The sequence below is a fragment of the Euphorbia lathyris genome, chromosome 10 (assembly GCF_963576675.1).
Source record: "Euphorbia lathyris chromosome 10, ddEupLath1.1, whole genome shotgun sequence".
NCBI lineage: Eukaryota > Viridiplantae > Streptophyta > Magnoliopsida > Malpighiales > Euphorbiaceae > Euphorbia > Euphorbia lathyris.
Window position 1 is genome coordinate 44,997,719 of NC_088919.1, and position 19,096 is coordinate 45,016,814.

Sequence of the window (19,096 nt, forward strand, 5' to 3'; positions counted from 1 at the left end):
TTGTTTCCAATTTGGTGTCTTTCTATGTCTCTCACACATAAAGAAGAAAAAAACAAATAATTTTATGTATGAGTCTTCCTAGTCCATATAATATTTATTTTAAATAAATATTAATTTTTTATATGAGAGGGACATAGAAGTGGACAACATATTGGGGATATCAGATTTTAATACTTCTAAATATTTATGTGATTATTGGATTATCATTAACTCTAACCTCAAAAAGCTTAATCCAAAATCTATTTAACAAACTTTTAATTCATTTATATTATGTTGGGGTCGTGTAATGTGTTTATGGGTAACAATTGTAATTTTATTATTAAAGTGACATGTAAAAATATGAAAAGATACGTAAATTAACCCTAATCCAACTCAAAATATAAGTATCAATCCAAAAATTACTCAAAAACAATAACCCATTAAATTTGTGTTAGATGACATATTAGTGTTAGATTCATGTCATGTGACCAATTACCACACCTACTTTAGGACTACTCCATGTTCAATTTAGATCTAAGCATCATGCATATGAAGGGCATTAGTGTCAATTATTAACATAATTTTACAAAGATAACACTACACTCTTTTGTACGATTATCCGTATCATAAGTGAGAATATACATCAGGCCCAGGCCCATAAAAGTCCAACCGCAGGACACCACCTTTACGTTCCAAACTCTCTCCCTAAATGGGGCTCCAAGAGAGTCTACATCCACCCATATGCATACGGGACAGATCCAAGAGCATATTTGTGAAAAATATAGTAACACTCCCGCCCTGTTTGTTTGAGGGAAAATATTCTGCAGGAAAATATTTTTTCAATTTTCCAGTGTTTGTTTGGACAGGAAAATAAGTCAAAGAAAAATAAGTGGCAAGTCAATGGAAAATGAAGGAAGAAATAAGGGTAAAACATTTTCCCCAAAACATATGCGTTTAGAGAAAAATGGGGAAAACGTTAAAAAATGTAAAAATACAAAAATATAAAACACGGAAAAACATGAATAACGTAAAAACGTTACAAAATACGAGAATATGAAAAAACCCCGCAAAAACATGAAAAGGTGAATAAACGTGAAAAACACAAAAACGCAAAAAAAAAGAGCAAACACTTGAAAAAGCACAAAACATGAATAACGCGAATTATACAAAAACGTGAAAAATACAAAAAACACGAAAACGTGAAAAAATACGAAAAACATGAAAACGCGAAAAATGCTAAAACACAAAAACGTGACAATAAGTGAAAAACACGATAAACATGAAAGGACGAAAAATGCAAACAAAACACGAAAACGTAAAAAACACAAAAACATGAAAAATACGAAAAACATGAAAACGTGAATAACACGAAAAAGTAACAAAGTGAGAAAAATAAAAAACGTGAAAAACCGAAAAACTAAACGTGAAAACACGAAAAAATAAAGTACAATGCAAAAAAACACAATAACGTTAATAACACGAGAAAACGTACAAAAAATGCCAAAAATGTGAAAAAAAACGTTTTTCGTATTTTTAACATTATTTTTTTTCACATTTTCGTGTTTTTCCACATTTTTCCATGTTTTTAATATTTTTTTTTTACTTTTCGTGATTTTCGTATTTTCCACTTTTCGTGTTTTTAACAAATTTTTACGCTTTTTTTTGTGTTTTTTTCACGTTTTTAGTGGTTGGAAAATATTTTCCAGTGTTGTAGCCAAACACCGAAATATATTTTCCAGTGTTGTTGCCAAACACAGAAAAATAATATTTTCTCTGCATAAAATTTTTCAAAACATAATATTTTCCCCTCAAACAAACGAAACCTTCTAAACATTTATGTGATTATTGAATTAGCACGTTAACTCTAGCCTCAAAAGGCTTGACCCATAATCTATTTAATAAACTTTTAATTCCTTTATATTATGTTGGTTTTGTGTAATATGTTCACGGGTGACAATTGTAATTGTATTATTAAACTAACATATAAAATTTTGAGAAGATATTTATGTCATTTTTGAGTTTGTAAGTAATTCTAATCCAACCAAAATTTATAAATCAACCCAAAAATTACTCATTATTTGCTTGATAATACAATAACCTAATAAATTTGTGTTAAATTCTTGTCATGTTGTCGGTAGTGTATACAATAACCATATCTACTCTAGACTACTCCATGTTCAATTTGGATCTAAAAGCAACTCCAACAGTCTTTTAGTTTGGCTCATAAATTAAAATTTGAAGATAGAGAGTTAAAAATCAACTCCAATAATCTCTTAGTGTCTTTTCAAATCACTAAGAGTCTTTTCATCGGCTTTATTAACAGAACATCTCTCCACTCTTAGTGTCATCTAGGGTTGGATACAGTTCGGTCCAGTCTGGTGATTCCTAAAAAAGAATCTCCAAGATTGGATTGAAAATTTCGGTCCGGTCCTATTCGGAGATTCGGGGATTCGGTTCCAGTCCAATCTGGTACAGTTATTTGACGAGTCAAATAATAAAATATCTATACTTTTACAAAAAAATAAAATAAAAATATAATTTACAAGATAATAAATATATAAAAAAATTTAATCAAAATAAATAACATGTGTTTACAATACCAAATATTAATTTCAACCTAAATATAGTAATTGGTGAACCGAATTGCTAAAGAACAAAATCTAAAATCAGTTGACTTGAGTTCTAAAACCATTTGCTTCCTCCAAATGTTGCTTTACATTAAAAAGAACTCAACAATCCAATTGAAACAGATACAAGATATGCTGCAACTTTATGACTCCTTTATTACTTTCTATCAACGAAGTGAGCAGTTAAACACATGTATGACAAATTCTGGAGACTTGTCCAAGTATTTGTAATGAAAGACATTCTTTGACATTGAGTATTGATTAAAGTTTTCAATTTCATTTTCTCCGTATTGAAAAGAGAAAAACAATCCCTATTAATGGTTCTCCTGGAAGAGATTTTGAATTCTGGAATATTATTAGTATAAAACTTCCTAAATCCACGTTTCTCAACTATCCTAGACAATTCATATATCACAATCATTCTAACCAAATCTCTTCTAGAAACTTCCTGATCAAAACGATGAAAAGATACTTTTGCTTGCTCATTATCAATTGGCTTCTTAAAGACTAAAGTTGACTGAGTTTTATCTTTATTTTTTTGTGCTTCAGCTAAATCTTGTTTATGTGGAAACTTTTTGCAAGATTCTCTAAAATGTTTCCACAAACCTGAAGTGTCTTTCACAGGTTTTCCTTAATAATTTCCATTACACCAAATACATAAAACTCTTACAGTTTCAACTTCTTTTGAATCAAGAATTTTCTTAAAGTTTTCCCAAACTTGAGATCTAGACTTGCTATCTTTTTGAGACACAGATACATCACATGTTGTCTCCGGAGGCGCAGAAGATCCAACAAGGTAACTTTGGATATTTGGCTCACTGGACATAACATTATATATTGATGAACTATCACATGTTGATTTTCTCTTGCTACCCGCGGAAGACATTCTGTTTCATTACAAAATAGAATAGATAATTAGTATTAGCATAAAATTTCCAGAACCTTTGTATAAACTGTGTCAAATGTAAATGGCTAATTATAAGGACCATTTTTAATAGTTAGAATGAACATAAACAGAGAAATTGTCAATGGGTAAAACAACTAGCACAAAAACTTGATAGACACACATCTTCATAGGAAAAATAAAATCAACTGGCAAAAGAAATTGGTAACTTAGTTACAAGATTAACAATTTTAATATCTTAACACAGACAAATCTTAAGAAATGTACAACTTAAGCTAAACACTAACAAATTAAAGTACAATAGCAGAAAAAACTTGACCAGATTCTAATAAGTTGAAATTCAATAACAGAAATCAAAATTTGACTAAAGGAAAACGCTACCAAATTAATTGATCTATTTTGATTGTCATATGTACAAAAAATTTAGGATTTAACCAAAAACCAAAAGAAATATGATAACATCGGGATATTATCCACGGGATCAAGGAGGATATTTGCCAAAACGGCAGCGTATTTGGGCGGTCTGGAAAGCAATGGTGTATCAAGCAAGTCATTTTAGTGGCGGATCACCTAGACTCCGCCACACGTTATCCGTAGTCAAACCTACATGAGACCCGGCATCACGCCTCGATCCGCCCGCCGAACGGTTGAGCTGATTCCCAATAAAGGCAATTAATGGTCTGTTAATGAGCTAACGGCCACGCTTAAAAGAGATCCATAACTGCCATTAATGAGGCATTAATGGAGACTTTCTAGTTACTGGGAGTTACAACTACATGAATATAAATAGCTTGCATCCCAAGCTATTGAGGTACACATTCATTCACATTCTAGCTCTAAACCCTTCTCTTATCAATACAGTTTATTCATTATTCCTATACTGACTTTGGCATCGGAGCTTCCCCCCGTCGAACCCAATGACGCCCCCCACAGGGAAGGAATCCGATCAGAAGTTCATCACCCGTTATCAATTGGTGCAGTGATCGTGGAAGTCCTAACCAGAAAAGGACTCAGTTCACAACCCCAAACATGACAAGTGGATGGTCTAACCCCTCAACGGGATCTACAATACCACCCATACCACCATCAATTAATCCTACTACAAACGCTAGTCGCGTTGATCCCAATGCACCAACCGTCCATGATGAAAGGGACATGTCTCCGGAATCCTTTTGGGACATTTGTGCAGGTACAATAGGGAGAGAACATGGACCCATTATGGAAGTTCGACTAAGATCCTATCTATTAAACCAAGATGTAGGTGGACCCACATCTTGAATTGTTAACCCACTGAATCGCCGTCAGCCGCCAAGACCGACCCTATCACAATGGCCAAGCGCCTATGTGGGACCTAATGCTCGCCGTGACTCGTCATTTTTCCTCTCTCAACCCGTGGATTCGACAGTTGTAAATCAGGGGCTCGGCAATAACCCGCCGTTAAACCGAAGGCTATTTGATGATGTACCAGAGGGAAGCCGCAGGAATGACCAACCTCCCTTGGGAAACACAACGAATCCAGGGATCATTATTGGCGAACCTAGAGCTCCGCCAGCGCAAACGGATCGGGGACAGAATAACACAGTGGTGAATCCACCAGAAGGCGGACGCGATAGTCACAGGCATGGGAAGCGGACCAGATCACATAGAAAGGGATGATCCCGATCCCGTTCGCATCACATGCATAGAACCGGATCCCCCCGGCGTGGAAGGTCGCCACCACCTGAACGAAGGGAGAACGAATGCCAAGCTGGGTCACCACGCCAGGTCATACCACATCCGCCACCAAATCGAGGTAATGGAGGATGATCTCCACCAAGAGGGCGTGGCGGCGGCGGGAGAAGGTCACCATCGGACCCCTCGTCAGAATCTAGTTCCTCATCCTCGCAGCGAAGCAGGTCTCATAGTAGGAGACGCCCAAGAAGGGGTCAAGGTTCCATGGCAGATCAGATCAGGGAAGAGATACGTAGACAGAATGAAGAGAATGCCAGGCATAATCTGTTCGCCAATCGGGAATCGCATTTCACTGCGTGGATTGAAGCCGAGGAAGCGGATAGGCATTTTAAGATTCCAAATATACCGGCTTACTCTGGCGAAGATAACCCCAAAGCCCATGCAAGGAAGTATCACATGTTGCTTGGTCTAAACCGTGCAAGCGAGGCAGTGCAATGTCGGATGTTTATCACCACACTAAAAGGTCTAGCCTATGACTGGTTCCAATCTCTTCGCTCGGGATCGATAAACAACTGGGATCAGTTGAGTAGGGAATTCTGTTCAAAATTCACAGGAAGCATTCCCCCGGTGGTTAAATCGCGAAAACTCTTCGACCTGAAGCAAAAAGAAAATGAATCTCTCTGGGAGTATGTCGACAAGTTCAATAAGTTGTGTATCTGCATTGTTGATGTAGATCTCTCCATGGCAGTGGAAGCACTTGTAAAAAACACAACATGTAAGAGCTTGCAGGAGGATCTAATCAAGGACAAACAAAAAAATATGGCGGAGCTGATAGAAAGGTGTAAAGACTTCATGGAGGTCGATGACATTCGAAGAGAGTCGGCATCTCCACCAAAAAGAGGAAAAGGCGAATCTCGGAGACAGGATAAGGAAAAAGAAAAGCTTCCTGACTCATCCTCCCAAAACAGGCGAAGAGGCTCTAAGAACAAATCGGCATATACGCCATCGTTTACGCCGTTGAATGCCTCCAAAAGCGAAGTGCTAATGTGGATAGAGAACAGCCAGCACAAGCGGAGCATTTCATACCCCGAACCAAAAGGGGGAGAGTACACCAACACGGAGAAAAACCCCAAGAATTATTGCAAATACCACAGGAGGAACGGTCATGATACAGATGCATGCTGGGAATTGGCCAGGGAGATTGAGAGGCTTATCGAGAGAGGAAAGCTAGACAGGTTCATCCAGAATGACAAGAAGGGAGATGGTGACAAACCCAGAGAGGAGCCAAAGAAAAAGACTAAGGGGGTCATTAATTTTATTGCAGGCGGACCATGATATCAGCTTACGGTAAAAAAAGCAAAAACCATTGCTCTAGATAGAGCATCACTCAACCGTCCCTTTGCGGATGTCGGTCCGGCTATCTCCCCACATGCAGACGCTCTCGTCATTACTATGATGGTGGAAGGATGGGAAATGAAGAGAGTGATGGTAGACACTGGCAGTTCTTGTAATGTCATTACTAGAGGAGCATTCGCCAAACTCAAAGTTGATCCTATTCAGGTTGAGACCACCATCGTGGATATTCTGGGAGTGACAGGTCACACAATCCAGACAAAGGGCCAAGTGACACTGGAATGCGAGTTAGCAGATGAAGATCAGGTGTGGATGGGAGATCTGGAGTTCTCCATCATGGACGGTCAATTGGCATACAACATCATCTTAGGGCGGCCTTTCATCTCAGAAGTGGCGGCTCTCATATCAATTCGCCATTTGACGATGTACATCCCTACAGCTAAGGGAGGTGTGATGATCAAAGGGAACCAGAACGTGTCTCAGGAGACATACTCTGCAGCCTTATCGATTCGCCCCCAGTCCAAAGAGGACGAAGAAGATGAACTCGTCACAACGGCCCTGTGAGACACAGAAATGTTCCTCATTTCAGATGGTAAGCAGGTACGGATCGCCAAAGGGCTAAAAGTTGAGGTTAAGGAGGATGTTACGAAGGTTCTCCTTGAGTCGGAAGATGTGTTCGCTTGGAAGGATGAGATCCTCACAGGAGTCAGTCCAGACGTGATTACTCACAAACTCAATATCGCCGAAGATGCAGTCCCAGTGGCTCAGAAGAGAAGGAATCATGGGCCAGAAAGACAAAAAGTAATAGAGGAAGAGATATCTAAACTCAAAAAGGCGGACGCCATTGAGGAAGTTATTGACACCCAGTGGCTGGCAAATGTGGTCCTGGTTAAAAAGGCAGGCGGATCGTACCACATGTGTATTGATTTCACGGACCTTAATAAAGCTTGTCCCAAAGACAACTACCCTCTGCCTTGCATTGACATCCTTGTCGATGGAACCGCAGGACATGCAGTATATTCCTTCACGGATGTGAAGTCGAGTTATCACCAGATCCTCATGGAGCCATCAGACAGGATCAAGACTTCCTTCGTAACTCACCAGGCGACTTATTGCTTCAAAGTCATGCCTTTTGGGCTTAAAAATGCTGGTGCTACCTACCAGCGAATGATGAACAAAATATTCAAAGGAAGAAAAGGTGACAACTTCTCAGTCTATGTGGATGACATGATCATCAAAAGCACCACTATGGAGAGACATGCAGAGGACATAAAGGAAGTCCTCGGAGTCCTTCGTCACCATAAGATCAAGCTAAATCCTGAGAAGTGTACTTTTGGGGCAACTTATGGAAAATTCCTGGGATACATGATCAGCCAGAAGGGAGTAGGTCCCAATCTAGATAAAATCAAAGCGGTGCTGGAGATGAAGGCGCCACAAAATGTCAGAGAAGTGCAACGCCTTAATGGGCGGATCATAGCACTTGGTCGATTCATCTCATGCTCTGCTCGTAGATGCCAACCTTTTTATGAAGTAATCAAAAAGCAGAAAGGCTTCGAGTGGAATGAAGATTGCAAACAGGCCTTCGAAGGGATCAAGCGTTTCCTATCAGAACCGCCTCTAATGAGCAGACCTTTGGAAGGTGAGGACCTGTACCTGTATGTTTTTGTTACTGATAAAGCGGGTTGCACAGTCATAATAAGGGAGGAAGATGGCCAACAATATCCGATCTACTACGTAAGCAAGGTCTTAAAAGATGTCGAGACCCGATATTCAAGATTGGAGAAGATGGCCTTGGCAGTGGTCACCACTTCAATCCGCCTGAGACCTTATTTTCAGGCACACACAGTCATCGTTCATACCAACATACCTATGAGGAAGGTATTACAAAAGCCGGAAACTTCAGGGAGGCTAATGGAATGGGCAATCCGCCTGGGCGAGTTTGATGTCCATTACGAAGGTAGATCCGCCCTGAAGAGCCAAGTCTTGGCAGACTTTGTGAACGAATTCACTGAGGAAGGTATAAATCTTTAAACCAAAAATAGAGGAGTGGACGATGTACACTGATGGCGCCTCTTCAGCAGAGGGTACAGGAATAGGGGTAGTGATCAAGGGACCACACTACATCAAGCTACACTATGCTGCAAAGTTAGACTTTCCTGCAACAAATAATGCTGCAGAATATGAGGCACTGCTATTGGGACTACGCTTGCTAAAGGAGATTACACCAGAGCGGATCGTGATCTATAGCGATTCCAAGCTGATGGTCAACCAAATGATCAAAAACTTTGAGGTGAAAGATGAAATCCTGGCCAAATATGTAGAGGAGGTCAAAAAGCTATTAAACTACCTCGAGATCAAAGAAACCAAATGGGAACTAGTCCATGTGCCTCAAGGTTCAAACACGGAGGCAGATCACCTAGCTAAACTGGCTTCTAGCAAGGATCAGTGGACATGCCTACAATGCCCGTTCGAGGTGAAAACGAGGCCGACATTTGCCTCAAAAATCATGACACTTCTTACACCCGTCGTGGGAGATTGGAGATCACCGATCCGCCAGTACCTAGAAGATGGAACTTTGCCTGAATACAAAGAAGAAGCTCGGCGGACAGTAAGGAAGGCAGCATACTTCTCCATAATAAATGATTGCCTGTACAGAAAATCTTTTGGACAACCTTGGTTGAAGTGCGTGACGACAGAAGAGGGACAACAGATCCTCAAGGAATTGCATGAGGGTGCTTGCGGAGCCCACGAAGCATCCGCGTCCATGTTGAAAAAGTCCAGATTGGCGGGATTTTATTGGCCCACAGCGGAACTTGATGCTCAAAAGCTAGTGGAGTCCTGTCATAATTGCCAGGTCCATGCAAATGAATCTCACACGGCTAAACACCTGCAAAAGCCCATCATCGAAGGATGACCCTTTGCCATCTGGGGAATTGACATTGTCGGTCCTTTTCCTCCAACCAAGAGACAAAGGAAATATGTTGTAGTAGCCGTGGACCACTTTACGAAGTGGGTAGAGGCCGAAGCTGTCTCTTCCATAAACACAGAGCGAATGGTCGAGTTTGTCAGGGACAACATAGTCGGAAGATTCGGGGTTCCCCATACGATTATCACTAACAACGGGATGCAGTTCAATTGTGGAGAGTTCAGAACATTCTGCGAAAGCCAAGGCATTCAAAACAGGTTCGCCTCTGTTTACTACCCCCAATCCAACGGAATGACCGAGGTAAAAAATTGAACGATTGTCAAGGGCATAAAAAAGAGACTGGGTGAGCATAACAAAAAGTGGGTGGATCACCTAATGAATGTCCTATGGGCATACAGAACCACTCCTTGAACCGCAATCGGCGAATAACCGTTTGCCCTCACCTATGGCGTAGAAGCTGTGATCCCCATTGAAATCCAGGTCCCTAGTGACAGAGTCTTATTTTACTGTGAAGACAAGAATGACCAAAGGTTGAGGGAAAGCCTCGACCAACTGGAAGCAAAAAGGGAGAGAGCGTATGTACGAATGGCCGCCTACAAATAGAGGATCGCGGCGTACCATGACAGACACGCCAAGCTCGTGGATTTGAACCCAGGAGATCTAATGCTCCGGAAAGTGGACAAGATTCAATCCGTGGAGGGCAAAGGAAAATTAGGGGTCACCTGGACGGGGCCATACAAGATAATCACTAAAATTGGACCCGCCACCTTCAAGATCCAAGATATGGAGGGAAACACATTGCCACGGATGTGGAATATTCAGAACCTCCGCAAGTATTTCGCCAGAGAGTAAAATGTAACCAAGGTCTTGAGTACTCTTTTTCCTTTAGTAAGTTTTTATCCCATGTGGTTTTTCTTATTAAAGGTTTTAACGAGGCTCACACATAAGACCAATTTGTTGTAATAAGGCGAATCGCCATTTAATAAAGAGTAATTTTCATCGTGCAAATTCTTTCTTTGAGCATTTTTCTTGCTGTAATATAAATATTCCAGATTCAAAAAGGGGGAGGCAACAAACGTATTCCCACAGTAGAATAATGCTATCATGGCATAACTACTTTCTCCTCAAAGATAGGAGAATAATCTCAGCGACGGATCAATTCACCTCAAAGATAGGAAACAATTGATCACCGTCAGAGACAAAGTTAAAACATTTCTCAGACGTGAGATCTTTACACTCTCATACTCTTTCCAAAGAAGAGTTTCAAGTCCTAGTGGTGGATCGATTCACCTCAAAGATAGGAAGCAAATCGATTGCCTAAGGCAACTTAACTTCCTCTAAAGGAATAAAAGCTTCAAAGCCTTCAAAAAGGCTCACAGTCCAGGGTACGGCTGGCCACCTACCTTGAACCAACAAAATAAATCCTAAGACCTATAAATTTACTTGCTGAAAGATATAAAGCGTAAAGTAAAGATTGGTCGAAAAAAGGATTAAAATAAAATTGTACTTAAGTTACATTTAAACATTTACAGGAGTATCCTCCTTAGCATCTTTCTCTAAAGATGCGCCCTCTGGAGAAACCTCCTTCTCCGTAACAACAGTTCCTTCCTGAGGAACCGTACAATCAATTATCAAATCATTGCTCTTGTCACCCGCCCCCTGGGATGCTTCGCCGAGGTCACTTGACTCAAGATCAACAACAGGCTTGCTTTCCTCGACTGACCCGCTGAGCTCCTTCTGAATTTGATCGCGGATGAAATCCTTAACGTTCGGGATCTTGCGACATTTAAGGCAATCCTCAACCTCGGGGACCACGTACTCCGGGTCCACAAAATCAATTTCGGGGTGGGAGAGCTTAACATACGCCATAATCCATTCGTCGTAGTAATAAGCACATTCTCCCGCCAGGATCTCCGCGTTCAACAAAGCAGCCTTGTGATTTTTAGCATCCTCCTCCATCTCCTCCATCTTCTCCTTCAGGCTGCGGATCTCGGCGTCTTTACTCTCATTAAGGGCAACGGCGGAAGCAGCATTAGCATTGGCGACGGCAACCTCTTTCTCCAGCCTTTTTATGGTCGCTTTATCCGCGACCCCTTGAAGCAGATCCGCCTCCATGGCACGCATGTGCGTATATGCCTGTCGAAACAAAGGAGGGTGTAAGAAACAAAAGTCTCCCCAAAGGAGATCACTCTTTCATCCAAAAATGTAAAATAAGGAAAACCCACCAAAAGGAGATCCCTTTTCCCCATCTTAGCATGGGCTGATCCAGAGAACTTGTTCTGGTTCTCTTGTACTTCACCGAGTTGACCGAGGGCCTCATCAAGATCATTGATAACTGATTCATTCCTCAGGGACCCTTTATCACCATACTTGGCGAGCCAATGCCCTCCTAAGTTAGGCTTAACCACTTATGTAAAAATTAGAAGGCCCAAATCAGAATCCATGATAGAAGAAGGGAAAACGGTAAAGTAAATGTACCTACTCAAGCACCAGCCTAGGTTTCTCGGCTCTTATGGCATCCCCCAACAACTTTTCTCCACCAGAAGCGACAGATCTCTTTTTCTTAAGAGGAGGGTCCGTGACGCCTTCAGAAGGACGCTTCCTAGAGCTCCTACGGGGATCCGCCACCTGCGTATCTTTTTGAGCCTCCAGCTCCTTCTATTTTTTATGCATCTCTACAAGGGCGCGACTGGCCTCAGACAAACCCCTGACAAGGGAACAACGAAATAATCAAAGTTCAAGGAAGAAACAAAGTTACCTTCATCAAGTTGAGTAAACTTCACGTAAGTAATCACATCCCCCACACGGCGGACCAGAGGAATGTCATTCATCATGAATTCCAGAGCATCGGCGTACGTCCAAGCATCCGACTTAATGCTCTTCATGAGATCCGCCACCTTCTCATCACTATCAGTCAATATATGCAAATCCCCAGCCATGTGTTGGGGCTTAGCATTCCAATTCAATGGGAATCCAAGGGGCTCGTCCTTTTTCACCTTAACAAAGAAAATTTTTTCGTCCCAGAGATGGACGTTCGACATCTTACCGCAGAAGGGCGAATAACTTTAGAATTTGGCGAAAGTGTAGAAAGACTTGGATTTACGCTTCGTGGGTTTGTGAAGAGACCAGAAGACACGAGGATTACAGACTACCCCCAGATTCGAAGCTAAATAACAATCTAGGGCAATATCCAACCAGCCATTTGGATGCAGCTGGCAGACAGTGATCCCAAAAAACTCCAGGATATCCGTCATCATCTTAGGAAGAGGAAGACGAAATCCTCTCTCCACATGACTACTATATACAGATAGGTACCCTACAGGAGGATAGGCGGGTCGCTGATGGGCAGCCGCTAACTCGGTCTCATAATCCTTAATCCACGGATATCGATTCACCAAATCGGCCAGATCCGCGACACCCATACGAGACGGAGTAGTCTCTGCACGAGGCATCTTTTTCCTAATCGGAGTCGAAGAGGAAGCCTCCATTCCGGAAAAGCTCCTAGAATCTATTACCGGAGCAGTTTGGGTCACAACGACGGAAAGGGTCTGGGCTCTAATTAAACAACGACGATGATTCCTACTCCCCCTCACCGTGTTACCTAACTCCGATAAATCACAACTAGAGGTACTCTCGGACGAACTCGAGTCCTCGGAAGAAGACCAACTAAAGGAGGGCTCAAAAGGGGAAGTCAAATTAAAAAGTTCAATGGTAGATTCAGAAGAAGAACTCATAGAAAACCCAGAAACACGACGGGAAGTTTCACTTACATGGAAAATCGAAAGTCTCGAAGCTTCTTGATGCCGGAAAAAACTCTGAAAAAACTCGAACGAAATGAAAGGAAGATAACAAATGAAACGGAAAGAGAAAAGAGAGATTGAAGAAGGTATCGCCACTTACCTCGAGCAGCGCGCCTAGGACACATGTCACTCGATAAATGGCCTGGAACAGAGCAACAATAAATGCGATTCATCATGACAGCGTGCAAGGAAGTGCAAAAGCCCTAAAGGACTTTAATGGAACTTAGGGGGGGCTTCTGATAACATCGGGATATTATCCACGGGATCAAGGAGGATATTTGCCAAAACGGCAGCGTATTTGGGCAGTCTGGAAAGCAATGGCGTATCAAGCAAGTCATTTGAGTGGCGGATCACCTAGAATCCGCCACACGCTATCCGTAGTCAAACCTACATGAGACCCGCCATCACGCCTCGATCCGCCCGCCGAACGGTTGAGCCGATTCCCAATAAAGGCAATTAATGGTCCGTTAATGAGCTAACGGCCACGCTTAAAAGAGATCCATAACCGCCATTAATAAGGCATTAATGGAGACTTTCTGGTTACTGGGAGTTACAACTACTTGAGTATAAATAGCTTGCATCCCAAGCTATTGAGGTACACATTCATTCACATTCTAGCTCTAAACCTTTCTCTTGTCAATACAGTTTATTCATTATTCCTATACTGATTTTGGCATCGGAGCTTCCCCCCGTCGAACCCAACGACGCCCCCCACAGGGAAGGAATCCGATCAGAAGTTCATCACCCGTTATCAAAATAGTAGGAGAAACAGTACCTGAAACTGAAATTGCATACAATTAGATTTCACTTTAGAGAGAAAATTGAGGAGATGATGTCAGAACTAGGATTCTGATGAACTAGAATTTTAGAATGGGAAGAAAAAAGAATGAGAATAGAGAGAATAGAGAGAAAAATATAGAAGAAAGAAAGAAATATTTCATTAATCAATTGCATAATCCATTACAGACTGATTCTCTTAAATAGGAAACGGGACAAGAAAGTACAGATGGCCTAACAAACCATCGCCCTAATAATTCTAACTTACCTTAAATAAGAATAGGAAATACAACCTACCTTAAATAAGCATACGAAATACAACCTACCTTAAATAAAAATAGGAAAAAAACAATTCACTAAATAGGAAAAAAATAAAACTTCATATATAAAGTATAAATTTAATATGATAAATCTTCAATTCTTTTAATCCAGTTCGGTTCAATCCAATCCAATCCGATTATTGGTCCAGTCCTGGATAATTTCGGTCCAGTTCTTTAACAAAAAGTCAACAGTCTAGTTCGGTCCAATTTTGGATCTTTTTATTCAGATATTCGGTCTAATCTAGTTTCTCTAGGATCCATGCCCAGCCCTATTATTCTATTTTTTTATTAATAATTTATTATTGCTGAGTCTCTCTCCTCTCACTATTGGTAAATATAACAATAATTAATAATTTTAATAATAAAATAATAAATAATGAGTGAGCATAAGGAGTATTGGAGATTATATGTATTAGTCACTCCTCAAATCACTAAGAGTCAATTGTTTAATTTTTTTTTTTTGGTTACAGGGAGGGGCTAGGCCCCGAGCAAAGAAAAAGAAAAACTAGAAAACTAAAAATAGGACAACACAAACAAAACGAAAGTTTCCTCTCGCTAACCTATCTCTAACCATACTGGTCGAGCCACTCTATCTCCTATAGAGTCAACAATCAAAACTTCCTGGATGCCTACAGGAGGCATACCACACTCGTGATAGCCTGGGGACAACTATCTTGTGAAGTTCGCCATCCAATTGGCCGCCCGATTGCCTTCTCTGTATGAACCACCTTCACTTGCCAATCCCTTTTAAGAATCTTGCAACACTTTCGAAGCAAGCCATGCCGTCTAAGTAGCGGTTTATTCCCGTGCTGCAACATCTGAACCAGCAGCTGGGAGTCGAGCTCCATAATTAAGTTTCTGATCCCTTTCCTCCAAGCTAGATCCAATCCCAGATAAGCTCCTCATAGTTCTGCCACCGTCGATGTGCTCGTGCCAATCCGGGCTGCAAAACCACTAATCCAATCCCCTTTCCTGTCACGTAACAAGCCACCGGGCAAGGCAATACCTAGGTTGCCTTTACACGCACCATCACAGTTGAGTTTGTACCATCCGTGTTCCTGTGGCCACCAATGAATGATTCTCGGCCTTTTCTTTTACTGCTGTTAACCTGCTCGCTGCAAACGCTTGCTCGCTTTCCTTGATCATTGATGAGAGGAAGCAGTGTTTATCCAAAGGATTGACGCGTCCCGGGTCCATTGCTTGCTGGCACCTCCATCTCCACAGCCACCAGTAGATAATTAGAAAGCCATGGTTCCACGGCCTGCCGCTGATAAGATCTGTCCTGCTTACATTTCTGTCAATCCACCATTGTAATGTGTCCGATAGAACCATCCTCGCTCGCCTCTTAGGAGAAATTGGTTCCAGACCCTCACAGCTACCGGGCAGTCTCGTAGTACATGGACCGCCATTTCTCTGTTACCACAACTTGCACACGCTTCTGAACTAGCCAGGTGATGTTTGACTTAGTTTGTATTGCATAGAATCGCGTCATGTCCGACAAGCCAAAGGACGACACGAATTTTCTCCGGGACTGAGAGCTCCCAGATATTCTCCCAGCGAATGTCCAACGGTTGGTTGTTGTTCACCTGTTCATGTAAGGAATAAGCCGAGGTGACTTTGAACTGACCCGAACTCATCCCTTTCCAAATCCAGTCGTCATTTTCAGACATCTCCAGGAAAATTCTCACAGCTGCAATTTTCATAAGACTCTCTTCAGGCAGAAAATCCTTCAGCATCTCCCAGTTCCATCCGTTATCTAAATCCCAGTAGTCCGCTACTGTGCATGTTCTTGCATTTCTCAGGGACATCAATCACTGAGTCCATTAACGGAGAGTCCCTTGCCTAATTATCAGTCCAAAATAGCGAGCCATTCTCATTAGTGATCGCTTTTCCAATTCCTTTTTTCAGAAGATCCGCACCTGTCACTATGCCTTTCTATAGCCGACTTTGTCCCACCGTGAACGTAAACATATCAATGCCTATTTTATTTCTGGCGTACCTGTGTCTCATCACTTTTATCCAAAACGCCTCATTCTCTATCAGAAAATGCCAGTTGAGCTTCGCCATGAAGTCTAAGTTTGCCTCTTTCGTGACCATTATGTCTAATCCTCCTCTCCTACGCGAGCGAGTGACCACGTCCCATCGAACCAGATGGAATTTTCTTTGCTGATCAGAATTACCCCAGATAAAGTCCCTATTTAACTTATCTAACCGGTTACAGACGCTAGACGGTAAAAGGGAAATCTCCATGATGAATGACAGGATTGCAGAGGTTACCGCTCTAACCAGCGTCGTGCGTCCAACCATGGTCAAACACTTCGTTTTCCATCCTGTTAGCCGATGTTGAACTCGGTCCACCAATAATTGAAACTGAGCTTTGGTTGTGCGACCTTGGTGAAGCGGGAAGCCCAAATATTTCCCTAGATCCTTCATTTCTTGAATACCTAGCTCTAGGCAGATAGTGCTGATTACATTCGCTGGTGAATTATTTGAAAATAATATCCTCGATTTCGTACGACTGATCTTCTGGCCAGAGCTATTGCAAAATTTCTCTAGGACTCCGCTAATAACTCGAGCCTGCTCGTCGGACGCTTCACCCAGTAGAATTATATCATCGGCGAAGAAAATATGGGAGAGTTTGGGACCTCCACGAGATATCTGAATCGGTTTCCAATCCCCCGTATTAATCGCATCTAGAATAAGGTGACTCAGCCTTTCAATACACACAACAAACAGATACGATAAGAGCGGATCCCCTTGCCGGAGCCCCCTAGAAGGGCAGAAGCTGTTTGAGGTTTCCCCATTCCAGGCCACTTTGATTGAGGCCGAAGAGACGCATTGCATGATGAGGTGGGTCCAGTTATCAGGCAATCCCAGACAAACTAAGGTTTTATGTAAAAAGCTCTAGCTAACCCTATCATACACTTTTTCCAAATCCATTTTTAGAACCATTGCTCTTGTCCGACCCGTTTTGTTCTTAAACGACTGTAAGACTTCCTACATTAAGATGATATTATCAGTTATCTGTCTGCCAGGGATGAAGCTGTTCTGAAACGGGCCGATTAAATACTGTAAGTGATGTTTTAGTCGTTGCACTAGGCATTTGGCCACCATTTTATAAATAACGTTGTAGAGACTAATCGGGCGGAACTCAGACAGGTGGCTCGGTCCGGGGATTTTTGGATAAGAACTAAGGTAGTCTCATTCATCTTTTGCTCCAGGATACCCGAGTTTAGGGCGTTTAGGACGCATTCAGTGGTGAGCAGACCAAGGTGGCTCCAAAATTTCTAGAACACCGCTGTAGGGAAGCCGTCTGGGCCAGGCGCCTTTAACGGTCCCATTGCAAAAATTGCAGATTTGACTTCATCACCGGTAAACGGGGCCATCAACGATGCGATTCCATCATCTAGCCATGACATGAACTTAGTGGATGTGTTGAGCAAAGGTCTGTCAATAATTTCCTCTGTGTAAACATTTCGTAAGTAGTTAACTGCCATGCTACGGAGATCCTCCTCATTCCATATCCAGATTTCATTCTCATCCCGTAAACCCTCAATTCTGTTCTTTTTTCTACGGATTAAAGTGGAGGTGCGAAAGAATATGGTGTTACGATCTCCACAAGTAATCCATTTTTCCCACGATTTCTGATGCCAGAGGACCTCCTCTTGGCGCATAACGACATTCAACTCGTTTGTCAGATGGCGTTCAAGTTTTAGTAACCCCCCGATGACTTGTTGATAGATGTGCGCTTGAAGTCCACCTAGTCTAGCCAGAAGATGCTTTTTTCGATAGAAAATGTTCCCAAACTCATTGCGATTCCAGCTTGTCAAATTTTACTGAATGTTAGTCAAGGATTCCATTGCATTTTGATGGTCTGAAAGGCTAGATACAATTTTCTATTTACAACCCGGGTGAAGCAGCCAGGCCGCAAGGAAACGGAAGTCGACACGAGACTGTCTGCGTGCGCTGAGACCAAGGTTAAGGTGGAGGGGAACATGGTCAGAATTATGTCAGGCTAGATATCTCAAAGACGCCTCCGGGAAACAGTGCTGCCACTCAATGTTGCATAGGACCCGATCAAGTCTGCAGGCCACACGGGTCCTTCTAGAATGCCCTCTGAACTAGGTGAAAGGTGGGCCAATAAACCCAATATCAATAAGGTGCAGTTCGTTGATCCAGTCAGCAAACATCGAATAATGAGAAGGTGGGGAAACGGATCCTCCTTATTTCTCCGCCGCTTCCTTAATGCAATTGAAATCTCCCGTTAATACCCATGGGTGAGTAATGGAACTTCTTGAGTTTCTAATGTCATCCATGAACTGTTTCTTGCAATAGATTTGGGGATGGACATAAACCGCGGTTAGTTCAAAGCACCTTCCTTATGATCCTCCTCTAGTGAAATTTACCAGCGTGTGTAGATATGGGTGATTCTCAATAATTTCAATTGTCACTTTGTTAGCATTCCAGTACATCCAGATGCCACCCCTAAATCCCTCTGTGTCAATAATCTCCATATTTATGAATCACAAAGCAATACGTAAGCTCTCTGCCCTACTTCTCGGTAATCCAGTTTCCACGAGCACAAGAATCTCCGGTTTCTTCACATGGACTAAATGTTTAATCGTTCTCTGAAAGCGGCCTCCTCCCGCTCCAAAACAGTTCCTAATTATGAATTGCATTAGAAAGTCAGGTAAAAGAAAGAAACTCAGTATCAAGCTTACCTAGATTACTAGGCAAGA